Source organism: Carlito syrichta, unplaced genomic scaffold (assembly GCF_000164805.1).
Source record: "Carlito syrichta isolate Samal-C Ts95f unplaced genomic scaffold, Tarsius_syrichta-2.0.1 Scaffold305753, whole genome shotgun sequence".
NCBI lineage: Eukaryota > Metazoa > Chordata > Mammalia > Primates > Tarsiidae > Carlito > Carlito syrichta.
Genome location: NW_007249849.1, coordinates 109,098 through 124,948, shown reverse-complemented (window position 1 = coordinate 124,948; position 15,851 = coordinate 109,098).

Below are 15,851 nucleotides of genomic sequence, written 5' to 3'. Positions count from 1 at the left end.
ACTTCTCATCAGCAACAGAAAAAGCTAGAAGATGCTAGGGTTATTTTCAGCAATGATATGAGGGGGACCCAAAAAAGTCCAAAATTGTTTTTTGGAAGGCAGGTCCCTTGTAGTACAGAAATTTCCTGCTAAGTAAGTGTTCTAGAAACCCATCGGCATCAGTGTACCAGCTAGCATTGTTGTGAGAGGCTGCATTCCGCCCAGGTGAATTTTGAATTTTTTTCTTTTCTGTTTGTTTTTGGGGTTTTTTTGGCGATTTTTTCAATAATTTTGCCCATTTCATGGTGAGTGATTTACCAGCGCACCTACCCACATGGCTGTAAGTGTTCAGCAGTTTTTGACCAAACACAGCATGAGCCCCGTGCCCCACCCTCCTATTCACCAGATCTCGTCCAAGCAACTTTTTTTTGTTTGTTTCTCAGGATGAAAAAAATCCTCAAAGGGAAATGTTTTGCCCATGTGGAAGAGATGAAACAAAAAATGACAGAAACACTAAAAAGCACCAAAATTTATGAGTTCAAAACCTGTTTTGAGTCATAGAAAAAACACACAGCACACATGTCAATAAATGTATTGCATCAAACAGAGAGTTCTTTGAAGGTGACTACAATTTAAACATAAGATTAAATATGCAATTTTTAATAAACAAATTCTGGGGTTTTAGGGGTTTCCCCCCATATAACATAGAAACTTTGTTCTACTTAATTATAGTCTCAATCATATTTGTTGTTTTACTAGATGAAAACTTTTACAAAGTTTTACTAGACAAAACACTCTTAAAAGAAATAAATCAGAAATAAAACCAAATAAATCTAGATTGTATGAAATATATCTCTTGTAATTAATTACAGATAATTTACTATTGTTTGCTGTCTTGGGAAAAGGTAAAAACCAACACCATTGGGAAAGAGTGGGCAAATATTGATCTTTAAAAAAAAATGTGTTTATGGGTCCAAAACATAAAATAGATGGAAAAATAAATCTAATTATAAGACTCAATGAAGCCGGGCTCGGTGGCTCAGACTGTAATTCTGTGCTTTAGGAGGCTGAGGTGAGTGGATTGCCTGAGCCCGTGGGTTCGAGACCCGCCTGGGCAACTTGGAGAGATCTCATCTCTACAATAAATAAAAAAATTAGCCAGGCGTGGTAGTGTGCACCTGTAGTTCCAGTTACTTGGAAGGCTGAGGTGGAAGGATCGCCAGAGCCCAGCAGGTCGAGGCTGCGGTGGCCGGGAGAGGCCACTGCACTCCAGTCTGTGTAACAGAGTAAGACTCCAACTCAAAAAAAAGACTCAATGAAATATATAAATGGATTACACTCAATGATCAAGACACTTTTAGATTTGTAACCTACAAATCAAATAGAATGACCAATATGTTGTCTATAAGAGACCCACTGAATACCAAAGTATCCAGGAAGCCTGTAAACCAAGGGATTGAGAAAAATACACCAGACAAGTGCAAGCCAAATGAAAGCCAAGATGGTGAATTTAATATCACAGAAAATAAAAATTCAAGGTAAAAATTTTATGGCTGACAAAATATAACAAAGTAACAATAGATCTTAGAATTTTATTATCATAAGCATCCACTGGCCTAACAATATTGTCTCACAATATATAAGAAAACAACTAGCATAAGGACAAAGGATGATTCAAAAAGTTAATTAACCTTGTACATAGAAGGAAGAAAATATGTGAAAATTCATTGAGATATCATATAGTGTTTATAAGCCCAGGAAAATTTCTAACATTTGACAACATGTTTCATTGGTGAGACTGTAGAGAAATATTGTGCTCATACATCGCTGGTAAGAATGCAAAACCATTCAACACTTGTGGAGAGGAACCCAGCTACCTAGAGCAAAGTCACATATGAATTTCCCAACCCAGCAGCCCTGCGTCTTTGTATCTCTCTCAGAAATGCACTGACTAAAACACAAAATGATATTTGCATGGGGTATTTTTTTCAGCATCTATTTCTAATATCAAAACAACAACAACAACAACTGGAAATAGGCCAAATGACCATCAACAGGCATCTGATTGAAAAAGACTGGCCGGGCGCAGTGGCTCAAGCGTATAATTCCAGTACTTTGGGAGGCCAAGGTGAGAGAATTGCTTGAGCCCACCAGTTCGAGACCAGCCTGGGCAACATGGTGAGGCCTCATCTCTAGAATACATCAACAAATCAGCCAGGTGTGGTAGCTGTATTTGCTGTATGCCATCTCCTAAGTAAGTAAAGGCAGACCGAAATTTTTTAAAAACCTATGAGGGGCTGGGCTCGGTGGCTCAGCCTGTCATCCCAGCACTTTGGGAGCCCGAGGTGAGTGGATTGCCTGAGCCTGCGTGTTCGAGACCCACCCGGGCAACTTGACGAGACCTCGTCTCTACAATAAATAATTTTTTAAAAATTTGGATGAATTTGGATTCGATCATACGCAGTGATCTACCACAGAAACAAAAAACAGAGTACTGTATGTTCTCACTCATAAGCGGACCTTGAACAATTATAATACTATAAGAAAGCATTTGGCAGTAATGGGAAACTGTGTGTGTGGGGGGGTGGGATTGGCAGTTGAAGGACACTGCTAGGGAAGGGAGGGGCATACTTCATCAACAAGGGTACCTGCATAATCAATGTTTGTATACCTAACCCTGAACTGCACCCCACATCTTTATAATTAAGAAAATACATAAATAGTAATTTTTCAAAAGATTAGCTGGGCATGGTAGCCTGGCGCCTGTAGTTCCGGCTACTTGGAAGGCCTAGGTGGAAGGATCGCTGGAGCCCAGCAGGTTGAGGCTGCGGTGACCAGGAGCATGCCATCCCACTCCAGTCTGGGTGACAGAGTGAGACTCCAACTCAAAAAAAAAAAAAAAATACTCCAATAGGATAAATAATACGATGGTTCCCTGTGGAAGGAGAGAAGTACATTTTCTAAGCAAATAAAACAAAGTAGGTAATTCTAAAATATTGTAATATTACATTTTAATTGGAAATGTCAGCATAATTATATGATATGTTTTGCTTTTAAGGACTATATGTATTTTCCAGTCCAGAAGCACTGAGTTTAGAAGCGTGAGGACCACTAACACCCAAACTGTAGTCTCTAAACAACAATTTCCACTCAAACTACACTGAACGCTTTGGAGATATTTCCAACGCTAGATTGACACAGCAAATTTATAATTTAAATCTTTCTGGCATGAACTTCTTGTCCTGTTACAAAGTAAAGAAGTCATCAAAGACTAACAGAATATTTATCATAAGGATGCAGGAACTCATCTAAAGATGCTTCTGTTGGCCTAAGAGGAAAAATTTTAGCATGAGAAAGAATAATGATGACAATAAATAGAAATACTTCGAGAACATAAAAGCCCGTGGCATCTTAGTAACAGTAAAGCACACAGAGTTCTCTCTTCTGCATATGTTCCAAAATTGGAACAAAGTAGAGAAGAGTAGCCTGGCCCCTGCGCAAGTGTGACATGTGAACTCATGAAACAGTCCATATTTTGCTCAGTTCAAGAAGGTCAGCAGTCATCTTACAAAAATAAAAATAAAATAAAAAATAAAGAACATACATTGGCCACTGCTGGAAGTGCCTAAGGTAGGAGCCCGTGATTCTGAAAACTGATAAAAGCAAAAAAATTTAAAATTCATCCTGAATGTATTTGACCAAGTCTAATTCAGGTTAAGAAAATGATTGGTGAGGAGTATTTCTTCTTTCTGAAAGAATTCCAGCTAATAAATGCAGGACGAATGGCCAAGTTACAAAATTTTGCCATTTCTAATGGAGTATTAAATTTAGGTAACCATTTTAGTGAAAATAAAAATCAATAATGAAAAAAGATTTAAGCAACAGTTTTAGATATCTGGAACCTAAATAGGTTATTACCAAATAAACTTTGTGCTAAAAACAAAATTATATGGAAATTGTGGAATATTTAAACCAAATGACTAAACACTACATGTCAAAATGTGTATAACTTAGCTAAAATGGCATGTAGCTTACAATGAATTATTTGATGAACAAAAAAGTCAGAAAATAAATGCATTTGGTATTCAACTTAAGAAGTTGAAAAAGAACAAGCAAGTAAACTTAGAGGGACAAGAAGGAAAGAAATAATATATATGTGGGTAAAGCAGAAATGGAAAATTAAAACAAACCATACAAAGCTAAAACCAGTTCACTATAAGACTTTTTAGAAACAAACTTCTGGAAAGACTAATACAAGAGAGTGAGAGAAGCTATAAATAAACAAAACACAGAATGAAAAAGGAAAAACAAGCATAGACATAATGAACATCTGGAAAAATAGCACAAGAATACGCATGAAGGTATGCCAATAAATTTGAGAAACTAGGAAAAAAAATACAATTCTGGGAGAATATACAATGCCAATTTCAGTGCCAGAGGAAAAAAATGAAAAACCAGTGACAAAATGAGTGGTACTCCAAGACATTACACAGATTCACACTCAATGTTATAGGTAAAATCTACTGAACATTAAACAAACACATTATTCCTGTCTTAAAAATACTGCTTCCCAAATTAAATAGAGGTACTATTACTCAGTTCATTTTATTAGCTGATGTAACATCTGTAACATACTGCATTGGTGAGGACAATGTGAGAGAAAGTGTGATAGTTCTATTTCACTTGTGATTACTGAAGTAAACAGAAATCCTAAATAAAATAGTAACAGAAACCAAAGAATAGGGAATCAGGAATAGAAAGAAATTTTATAATCTGATAAAGACTATATACCAAAACCAGTAGCAAGCACAATATTCAGTAGAGACCTCTGAGAGCCATTTATTTTACAAACAGAGAGAAGAGAGTTTACTGTCACCGCCAATATTCAAGGTTGCCGGAGTGAAGACACAGCCAAAAAATAAGACAAGACAAAGAAATAAGAAGGCTATTGATAGAAAGGGAAGAAATGAAATTATTATTAACTTCAGAATATGACTTTCTACAGGAAAAGGCTATAAACAAACAAAAATCAAATGGCATAAACCTTGCTGTAAATCTAATCTAGGCTGGACACGGTGGTTCAGTCTATAATCCCAGTACCCTTGGAGGCCGAGGCAAGAGAATTGCCTGAGCCCGGGGGTTCGAGACCAGCCTGGGCAACTTGGTGAGAGCTTGTCTCTATGATAAATCACAAAAACTAGCCGGACATGGTGGTGTGCATCTGTACTTCCAGCTACTTGGAAGGCTGAGGCGGAAGGACCGCCAGAGCCCAGCAGGTCGAGGCTGTGGTGGCCGTGAGTGTGCCACTGCACTGCAGCCTGAGTGACAAGAGTGAGACTCAAACTGGAAAAAAAAAAAATCTAATCTAAATTGCAGCAACATGCAAGTTTATCTTGAAATTTAAATAAAAAACTAACGAGACCAGAGGAGGAGCAAGGTGTGGGTTTTTACTATATTGCATATGAAGAACTACTAAAAGTCATAGTTATAAAACTTATGGCACAGAAACAAAAAGCAGGAAGAAGAAAAATCACAAGAAAACTCACGTGTGTTAAAATCTGGTGTATATTATCAAAGAGTATTATAGTGCATGGTTGAGATTAGATTGTTTAATAAATAATGCAGGAAAAAATAAAGTTTGAGATCTACTGCATACAATTTAAAGGCAAACTGTAAAAGATAAAACTCTAAAGACAATAGAGAATACTTCTGTGACTTTGAGTTGGAAATGGTTTCTTAAACATAACCCCAGAATAAATCATAAGGAAAGGCACTGATGAATTGACTTATTCAAAATGGAGAGTGTCTGTTGAATGAAAGATACTATATGCAAATTTATAGACCAGAGATTCAGAGAAGATATTTGTAATGCTTAGAAAATATCTTTTGTTTCTAATACACAAGGAACTTCTGCAGTTCGAGAACAAAAAAAGATAAAAACTACAAGAGAAAATTAGGCAAAGGATATGAACTGATTGATTATTCAGGGCAGAAATCATCCATTAAGTGAAAATGTTAAGTAGGATAATATCAAATGTTGGAAAGAATGTGGCAGCCTAAGAATCTTAAGTATGCATAGCCACTGTGTCCCATCCAACTCCTGGCTACATATCTCAAAGTCACTCTCACCCAGGTCCGTAGAAAGGCATTGACAACCCATGTTCTTCCGGTGCCATATGAGGTCGTGGAGAATTTGAGGCTACCTGAATGGCCAACACTAGAACAATGATAAGCAAAACCTGATGGGCGTATTATTTGGAAGGTCTAGAACTCTTCTTCATACATAGTACTGAATGAACTATCAATACATAGAGTAAGTTCTATAATAACATACCTTGATCATCTCTGCAAATCTGTTTACATGTTGTTACAAATAACACAATATGAACTCATGTAAAAGCATTGATGAATGCTTGATGGTCTTTTAATTCGGAAAGTGGAAAATGAGACTTTGAAGGTATGTTCTGTAGAGAAAACTGAAGAATAATTGTCAGTCTCGTTAACCCATTACCCAAACCAACCTTAACCCTGCCCTTACCAGTGCCTATGAGTCAAGTTTAATATCCCCAAACTCAAGTATTAGTAAATATGGTAGAGTCATTGCCAATTTGACAAAACAGAATGAAACAAATTCCTGTGGTCCAATTGCTTGTTAAACAATTTACCATTTAATTTCACCTGTGCTTAAATTATACAAGAATCTATATAGTGTTGTCATTGCAGAGAGATCACCATTTCTACTAAGTTGTCAACTGTTGTCAGTGACAGTTTCAGAGTATCACTCAGTGTGATTGAAATATAAGAATAAGGATCCATTTCGTACACTGAAATTTTCATCTTATTAAGCCTTCAGTAATTGAAATAAATCACTCTGTTCACAATTGGTTATTAATTGTTGAAATTTCTGTGATTGCTGATGTGGAATTAATGATATAAATATAATTGATGTAGAAATAATTGTAGAAAGTAGGTAAACAAAATCTAAATTATACTCAGCTGGCAAGCAAATACTTGTTTAGCAGGGGGATACAATTTATTCCAGTTTTATTAAATCAAAGCCCTAGTGTTATCTGGAAAGTATTCGTGGGAAGATCCAAGAGCTTGTACCCTTCAAACACAGGGGCCGGTCCTCTGGTCATCTGTCTCCTCGGGTCCATCACTGGTGGTTCATTGTCCAATGACGAGAACTCCTCGGCTGCTGCTTTAGGGCCAGTGTTAGATTCTGGAATTTTGTTCAAGGCTCGGTGTAGAGTCGTTCTCTTGAAATCCATTACCTTCCAGGTCTTTCCTTTTCCTGAATCCTACAAAAAAAGAAGAGATGATGGTTCAAACTGACTCACCCTTCCAGTCTTGCAAATGGGAGCATTTGCTTTAGTTTCCATGCAATGATAATGCCTTTTCCCCTTCTGTCAGGAACAGACCAACATCAACTCTCAATAAATATAAGTTTTGGTACTTAGGAAGTTGGGTACATAAGGCCAGGATTAGTGTCCACAGGTAACTTCTGCTTCAGGTTCTATAAAAGAAATATTGGGACTTTCTCATCAGAGGTGGGAAAAACATCAGGAAACACCACAAATAAATATCTCATTAAGTCATCCTGCTACACAGGAATCCACAAGAAAAAGATAATTTCTTGGCCAGGCATGGTGGTTCATGCCTGTAATCTTAGCACTTTGAGAGGTCGAGGCAGGAGAACTGCTTGAGTCCAGGAGCTCGAGACCAGCCTAGGCAACTAAGTGAGACTCTGTCTCTATAAAAAAACAAAGAAAACAAAAAATTAGCCAAGCATGGTGCTGCATTCCTATAGTCTCAGCTACTCAGGAGGCTGAGGAGAGAAGATCGCCTGAGCCCAGGAGACTGAGGCTGCAGTGAGCTGTGATCGTGCCACTGCACTCCAGCCTGGGTGACAGAGCGACACCCCAACTCAAAAAGAAAGAGAGGGAATTCCAGGCAAGAGGGTGACAGAACAGGTCAGACTGTGAGAGTATCGCAACAGCCAGTGTCCATAAAGACTCTCCGCATGAGTGGGTGTGTGCTGGTGGGTGAGTGAAAGAACAGCTGAAGGGAAACTTGGGTTCATGCACCCGGGGCTCTCTCTGGAGGTGACTGCAACCCTCCACCCCCATGAGATTGGAGACCTGCCACACAGGATCATCTATTGTTCTCAAGGCTTTTCTGAGAAGAGGCAGCAGAAGGCAGCTGATCCTCACCACCTGCACCCAGCCCACACCATCACCTGTAGCAGCAGACCTGGCACAAGAAGGCAGGTCTTGGAAATCTGGAATAAAGCTCCAACGCCAATGCAGGATGCCCATGGGCACCATATTCTCCGCCCCCGACCAGGCAGAGACTCGCATTGCCCAGCCCAGTCCCACCCTGCCTCCGTCTTGGAACCCAGAAGCAATTATCTCATGAGACTCAGAGAGACATATGCCCCTCCTGCACACTGGAACAGACACTAACAGGTCAGATCTGAGTGGGAGACGTGACAGCAGCAGCAGTGAGGAGGCTGAGTCGGGATCTGATCCCCCTTTTTCCCACAGTAGTCCATGGGGCATCTGACCCACGTGGGGAGCAAAGCTATCAGCCAGGCTGAGAGCAGAGGGGAGGGTCTGGAGTCCAGAGCTGCTCCCTAAGGCAGAGGCCTGAAAGGAATCTGGACTCACAGAAACTGCCAGAGAGCAAGGTTGTTTTTTTGTTTGTTTGTTTGTTTTGGTTTAAACTTTCTAAAATTCTCTCTTTCTGTTTTTGTGCTTGCTTTGTTTATGTTATTTAAAACATTTTTTTTTCACCTTTAAATTTTTTATTTTAAAATCATGGGGTACAATTCAGGGTTAGGTATACAAATATTCATTATGCAGGTACCCTTGTTGATAGGGTGCCACCACTTTCCCCTTCAGATTCCCACTACTGCCAAACCCACCTCCCCAACCCACCCCCGCAGTTTCCCGCTACTGTCAATCCTTTTCTTATAGTATTATGATAGTTGATCAAGGTCCACTTATGAGTGAGAACATGTGATACTCAGTTCTTTGTTTCTGTGAAAGATCACTTAGTATTATATACTCTAAGTCCATCCATGTTGCTGCGAAGTTCATGATTTTGTACTTCTTTATGGTTGCATAATATTCCATTGTGTATATGTTCCGCATTTTTTTTTTTTTTGAGTTGGAGTCTCACTCTGTCACCCAGACTCCCGGCCACCGCAGCCTCGACCTGCTGGGTTCCGGCGATCCTTCCACCTCAGCCTTCCGAGTAGCCGGAATTACAGGCACACGCTACCATGCCCAGCTGATTTTTTTTTTTATTTATTGTATAGATGAGGTCTCACTGCCCAGGTGGCTCTCAAACCCGCGGGCTCAGGCAATCCACTCACCTCAGCCTCTCAAAGGCATGGGATTACAGGCTGAGCCACCGAGCCCAGCTTGTTCCGCATTTTTTAATCCAGTCCCCTTTTGACAGGCAGTACGGTTGGTCCCATGTTCTTGTTATTGTGAACAATGCTGCAATAAACATATGTGTGCAGGTATCTTTTTTATAGAGTGATTTGAGTTCTTCCGGGTAAATTCCCAGTAGGGAGATTGCGGGGTCATATGGAAGTTCAATTTTTAGAACTTTTAGGAATCGCCACATTGTTTTCCACAGAGGCTGTACTAGTTTACACTCCCACCAACAGTGGAGAAATGTTCCCTTTTCGCCACATCCTCTCCATCATCTGTTATTTTTTTAGTTATTGATGATGGCCATTCTGACTGGAGTTAGGTGGTATCTCAGTGTAGTTTTAATTTGCATTTCTTTGATGACTGGTGAGGCTAAACATTTTTTCATGTATCTGTTGGCTGCTCATATGTTTTCTTTTGAGAACTGTCTATTCAAATCTTTTGCCCATTGTGTAATGGGACTGTTTGGTTTTTTTTTTTCTTTTCAGCCCGTTTGAGTTCCTTGCAGATTCTAGATGTTAGGCCTTTGTCAGACATAGAGTTGGCAAATATTTTTTCCCAGTCTGTGGGTGGCTGTCTCCCTGCTCTCTTGATAGTTTCTTTGGCTTTGCAGAAGCTTGTCAGTTTGATAAGGTCCCACTTGTCTATCTTATCTCTTATGCCATGGGCACTTGGGGTTTTGATCAGGTGTTGGTTGCCAGTTCCAATTTCCATAAGGGTGACTCCTGTATTTTCTAAAGTTCTTATAATTTGAGGTTTTACCTTTGGGTCTCTGATCCATTTAGAGTTGGTTTTTGAATACAGGGATAGGTAGAGGTCCTGTTTCACTCTTCTGCGTGTGGTCAGCCAATCTTCCCAGCACCATTTACTGAATAGGTTCTCCTCTCCACAGTGGCTGATGGTGGAGGTTTTGTCGAAGATGAGTTAGTTGAGAAATTGAGGTTTTGTTTCTGGAATATCAGTTCTATTCCATTGTTCTATATGCCAGATCTTGTACCAATACAAGGATGTTTTCATTAGTATAGCTTTATAATAACATTTAAAGTCTGGGAGTGTGATACCTCCTGCTTTGTTGTTGTTGTTGTTTAGCTGAGAATGTTTTGGATATTCGTGGTCATTTATGTTTCCATATGAATTCCTGTATTGTTATTTCTAGGTCTGAGAAAGAACGTTGTTGGTAATTTAATGGTATTGTGTTAAATCTGTAGATTGCCTTAGGTAGAATGGACATCTTAACAATGTTGATTCTTCCAATCCATGAGCATGGAATATTTGTCCACTTGTTTATGTCATCTTTGATTTCTCTGTAGTTTTCATTGTAAAGTTCTTTCATATCTCTGGTAAGGAAGATGCCAAGGTATTTCTTTCTTTTCTTTTCTTTCTTTCTTTCTTTCTTTCTTTCTTTCTTTCTTTCTTTCTTTCTTTCTTTTTGTGGTTATTGTGAATGGAATTGTGCTTTTTATTTGGGTTTCTCCTTGTTTACTATTGGTGTATAGAAATGCAATTGTCTTTTTCACATTTACTTTATACCCTGAAACTGCCAAAGTCCTTTATTAGTGTAAGGAGGTTTTGACAGATTCTCCTGGGTTTTTGAGGTATAGAATCATATCATCTGCAAAGAGGGATAACTTGATTTCCTCCTTTTCTATTTGGATACCCCTGATCACCTTCTCTTCTCTGATTGCTCTAGCTAGAACTTCCAAAACTATGTTGAACAGGAGGGATGAGAGTGGGCATCCTTGTCTTGTTCCAGTTTTCAGGGGAAATGGTTTTAATTTCTGTTTGTGTAGCAGTATGCTGGCTGTAGGTTTCTCATAGATGGCTCTTACTATTTTGAGGTATGATCCATCTATGCCTAGATGTTTGAGGGTTTATCAAGAAGGGGTGCTGGATTTTATAAAAAGCATTTTCTGCCTCTAATGATATAATCATGTGGTTTTGGCTTTGTTTTTTTTTTTAGATTTTCTGTTTTGGTATGGATATATGGGTATTTTTTAGGGAGAGTACACTAACAGGAGGGTTTTTGTTTGTTTGTATGATTGTCTGCATGTTTTGGTCTTTTTAATTTTTTCTGTCTTTGTCTCTCTGTTTATTCGTTAGTTGACATACCAGCCTGTTTTCCCTCTTCTCCTTCTCTCTCTCTGAACCTCCCTTTTGTCTTCCTCTTCCCTTTTTCCATTCTTTTCCCTTTTCTTATCTCATTTTGCTTTGGGGGGCAAACAGATACCCCCACTGCATTGACAGATTGTAAGGCAGTGGGAAGGGGGTTCCAGGGGGCCCACACAACTGTCAGCGGACACTGGAATCTGCAGATAGCTTCTGAATCACAGCTTCCCCCCTCAATTAAATCTCAAAACTGCAAAAAGTACAGGATTCACCCCTAGTCCAGCTTCAGAGTTGAACAAAACCAGAAGGTCTACATAAAAAAGAAAGGAGATTGAGCAAACAGAAATAAAAACTATCCCTCCATCACTGAACAAAAGAATTAAAGAAGAGGTTAAGAAAAGGGGTAGGGGGGGAGGAAAACCTACACAAATGAAGAAAAATCAAAGGAAGAATATGAGTCACACACAGACCCCTGAGAGGTCAGCCACTGAGAATACAGACTCCGGAACTCAAACAATGAGGAGGCCCAGAATGACTGATCTCAAACCATGAACCCAGATATCAAGACATTAACAGATAAAATAAACAAAATCAAGGACAGACAAGAGGGAAGAATGAAGGAGTTGATAACTGAGATAACAGCAATAAAGAATACAGTGAATAAAATAAACAACAAATTGATAAACATGGAAAGCAGAATTAACCAAGCAGAAGAAAGAATCTCAGAGCTTGAGGACCAAAATATGGAACTAACCCAAACTGTTAAAAACATAAAAAAGAAGCTTCAAAAGACAGAATGAAACCTCCAAGAGATGAACAATTATTTCAAGAGGGTGATCCTAAGATTAATTAGAAACCCTGAGGCAGATAGAGACACAGAGATCACCCTAGAACAAACATTCCATGAAATTATCTAAGAAAACTTCCCTCATCTCATCAGTGATGTGACCATTCAAACACAAGAGATTCAGAGAACCCTTGCAAGGCAACAAATGAGAAGACCAACTCCCAGACAATAGCAATTTGCCTACACAAAGTAGGTATAAAAGAAAAAATCCTAAAGGCAGCAAGAGAGAAAAGTCAGATTACTTACCAGGGAAAACCAATTAGAATAGCAGCAGACTTATCTACAGAAACCCTTCAGGCTAGAAGAACTTGCAGCCTAATCTTCAAAGTTCTCAAGTTAAACAATTTCAACCAAGAAATACCTACCTAGCTAAGCTAAGTTTCATCAGTGATGAAGAATTAAAATCCTTCCCAGACATCCAAAGCCTAATGTTTAGGCAGCCTCCAGACCAGCACTACAAGAAATACTTAAAGTATTAAACACAGAAAAAAAAGGAAAAAAGAATGACAATGCCCTTCACAAGAATGCAAGAAAAAGATTGAAAACACTCATGAGTCAACCCAAAAATCATAAGAAAAACAACACAAATAAACAAAAAAATAGCAGCAACAACATACTCTAAAAGAACTTCATGCCAGAGATAAGCTCTCACATCTCAGTGATTAGCCTGAATGCGAATGGATTAAATGCACCACAGAAAAGATATAGAATGACAAATTGGATAAAATGTCATGAGGGTACAATATATTGTCTCTATGAGACTCATCTCATTAGAAAGAATACTCACAGACTCAAAGTAAAAGAATGAGAAACAAAATTTCAGGAAAACAGAACACAAAAGAAAACAGGAGTCATGATCTTAATATCAGACAAAATACCCTTTAAGCTATTAAAATTTTTAAAGGATACAGGAGGTCATTACATAATGATAAAAGATTCAATCCATCAACAGGAAATATCCATCCTAAACATATATGTACCCAACATAAGAGCACCAACTTTCATAAAACATTTTCTAGGTGAATGAAAAAAAGATATAGACTCTAACAATATTATAGCTGGGAATTTAAACACCCCACTAACAACCCTAGACAGATCATCAAGACAAAAGTCAACAAGGAGATCTGAAACCTCAATGTGATGCTTGATCAAATGGACTTAATTGATAACAACAGACCATTCCACCCAACAACCATAAGATATACATTCTACTCATCACCACGTGGAACATACTCTAAGATTGACCACATCCTCTGCCATAAATCAAGCATAAGCAAATTCCATAAGATTGAAATCCTGTCGTGCACCTTCTCAGACCACAGTGGAATAAAAATGAATATCAACACCAACAAAATTTCCCCCAAACCTACAAAGACATGGACACTAAAAACCATGATGCTAAACAACTCCTGGGTCAACATAGAAATCAAAACAGGGATTAAAAGATACTTGGAAACAAATGAAAATGACAAAACATCTTACCAAAACCTCTGGGATGCCATGAAATCAGTAATAAGAGAGGAATTAATATCTTTATGAACACATATGAAGAAAATGGAAAGATCACAAGTTAACAGCCTAACAAATCACCTAAGGAAGCTGGAAAAGCAAGACTACCAAAGCCCTAACTTCAGCAGAAGAATCCAGATCACCAAAATAAAAGTCCAAATTCAAGACGTAGAAGACAAAAATATAATACAAAAAATAAATGAAACCAAAAGGTGATTATATGAAAGGATAAACAAGATTGATTGACCTCTAGCTGGATGGACCAAGAAAAAGAGAGAAAAAGCCAAAATAAATACAATCAGAAATGCAAAAGATCAAGTCACAAATGACCCAGAAAAAATAAAAAGTTTATCAGAGATTACAATGTATACCTATATGGAAACAAACTCCAAAACTTAAATGAAATGCAGGACTTTCTAACATCATACAACCTCCCCAGGCTGGAACAAGAAGAAATCGAGACCCTAAATAGACCAATAACAACCCAGGAAATAGACTATGTCATAAGAAAACTATCTACAAAAAAAAAAATTTTTAAAGACCTGGACCAAATGGCATTCCAGCAGAATTCTACAAAACATTCAAGGAGGAGATATTACCGACCCTACTGGAAGTATTCCAGGCAATCAAAGAAAGATAGAACTCTCCCCAAGTCATTTTATGAAGCTAACATCATGTTGATACCCAAACCAGGTAAAGATCAACAAAGAAAGAGAACTACAGACCAATATCCTTGATGAACATATGTGCTAAAATCTCAACAAGATTCTAGCAAACTGAATCCAACAACACATCTCAAAAATCATCCATCATGACCAAGTAGCCTTCATCTCTGGAATGCAGAGATGGTTCAATACCTGCAAGACCATAAACATAATTAAATACATCAACAGATGTAGAGACAAAAACCACATGATTATATAAGATGCAGAAAAAGCGTTTGATAAAATCCAGCACCCCTTATTGATAAAAACCCTCAAACATCTAAGCATAAATGGAAAATACTTCAAAATAGTAAGAGCCATCTATGAGAAACCCCTAGCCAACATACTGCTAAACAGACAAAAATTGGAATCTGAACTCAGGAACAAGACAAGGATGCTCACTCTCAACCCTCCTGTTCAACATAGTATTGGAAGTCCTAGCTAGAGCAATCAGACAAGATAAGGAAATCAGGGGTATCCAAATAGGAAAAGAAGAAGTTAAGTTATACCTTTTTGCAGATGACATTCTATACCTCGAAAACCCAAGAGAATCTGTCAAAAACCTCCTTGCACTAATAAAGGTCTTTGGCAAAGTCTCAGGGCATAAAATAAATGTGCAAAAGACAGTTGCATTGCTATACACCAACAATAAACAAACAGAAATCCAAATAAAAAGCTAAATCCCATTCATAATAGTCACAAAAAATTGAATACCGTGGCATCTTCCTAACCAGAGATGTGAAAGATTTTTATAATAAAAACTACAAACACTGCTCAGAGAAACCAAAGATGACACAAACAAATGGAAAAATATTCCATGCTCATGGACTGGAAGAATCAACATTGTTAAGATGCCCATCCTACTCAAGGCAATCTACAGATTTAATGCAATACCCTTTAAAGTATCAGCAGCATTCTTCTCAGACCTGGAAATGACAATACAGGAATTCATATGGAAACATAAAAGACCATGAATAGAGAAACAATCCTCAGGGGGGAAAAAAAATGGGAGGTATCACATTCCCAGACTTTAAATGTTTTTATAAAGCTAAAGTAATCAAAACAGCCTGATTTTGGTACAAGATCAGGCATATAGACCAATGGAACAGGATAGATATTAAAGAAGTAAAACCTCAATTTCTCAACCAACTCATATTTGACAAAGCTTCTACCACCAACCACTGGGGAGAGAAGAACCTATTCAGTAAATGATGCTGGTAAAACTGGCTGACCACATGCAAAAGATTAAAACAAGTCCCCTAT